The sequence below is a fragment of the Apium graveolens genome, chromosome 10 (assembly GCF_009905375.1).
Source record: "Apium graveolens cultivar Ventura chromosome 10, ASM990537v1, whole genome shotgun sequence".
Lineage (NCBI taxonomy): Eukaryota > Viridiplantae > Streptophyta > Magnoliopsida > Apiales > Apiaceae > Apium > Apium graveolens.
The window spans coordinates 209,094,192-209,095,299 of NC_133656.1; the positions used below are offsets into that span (position 1 = coordinate 209,094,192).

General features: G+C 42.6%; 1 non-coding gene across 1 annotated transcript; it reads left to right on the plus strand.

The window, feature by feature from the left end:
* Positions 1-767: 767 nt before the first annotated feature.
* Positions 768-874, plus strand: LOC141694773 (small nucleolar RNA R71). The gene has a single exon (XR_012564056.1). It is a non-coding gene; the product is annotated as a small nucleolar RNA R71 (small nucleolar RNA).
* Positions 875-1,108: the final 234 nt, after the last annotated feature.

Sequence of the window (1,108 nt, forward strand, 5' to 3'; positions counted from 1 at the left end):
CAACCTTTCCAGACCTCAAAGTGATTACATTTACCTGCTCCTTAGCTTCCCTCTTTCCTGGCACTTCAGTGTTACTAGGTAGTGTACCAGGATGACGATTTATCAACGCATTGGCAATTTGCCCAATTTGATTTTTCATGTTCTTGATAGAAACAGCTTGACTCTTGCACATAAACTTCAACTCTTCTAATTCAGACTTTTCATTAGCTTGTTGCAACTGAAGTTTTTGTCTAGGTGCATATTGCGGTTGCTGAAAATCAGGGGGGTTGTACTGTTTAGCTGGATACTGCTGATAAGGCTGTTGAACCACATTCTGAGCGTTGCTCCAACTGAAATTAGGATGATTGTGGTTGTTGGGATGATAAGTGGTTGGCACAGGTTGCTGCAAACGCTGAAAGTTGCTCACGAACTGAGCTGATTTACTAGAAATTGCGCACTGATCAGTCTCATGAGCATCAGCACTAAGCTCACAGACACTAGCGATTTGATTAACTCCATAATTAGCCAAAGTGTCCACCTTCATCGTCAAAGCCTTAAGTTGGGCAACTATAGCAGTTGCTGCATCCAACTCCAGAATTCTGGAAACTTTTCCCTAAGTCAGTCTCTGGGAAGGATTCTGGTACTCATTAGCAGCCATCAGTTCAATCAGTTCATATATTTCATCATAGCTCTTATCCCACAAGGCTCCTTCTGATGCCGCATCGAGCATGGGTCTAGAAGTAACACCCAATCCATTGTAAAAACAATTAATAATCATCCAATCAGGCATGCCATGGTGTGGGCACTTTCTTATCATCTCCTTATATCGATCACAAGCCTCACACAGAGATTACTCAGTTTGCTGAGCAAACTGAGTAAGAGCATTCATGATTGCAGCAGTCTTCGCCATAAGGAAGAATTTAGTGAGAAACTTTTGAGCAAGATTTTCCCAAGTGGTGATAAACCCTGCTGGTAGAGAATGTAACCAGCACTTAGCTTTATCCCTCAGAGAGAATGGGAAGAGTCGTAGCTTGATAGCATCTTTAGTCACATCATTGAACTTGAAAGTATCGCGGATTTCGATGAAATCCCTGATGTGCATGTTGGGGTCTTCAGTAGGAGAACCCCC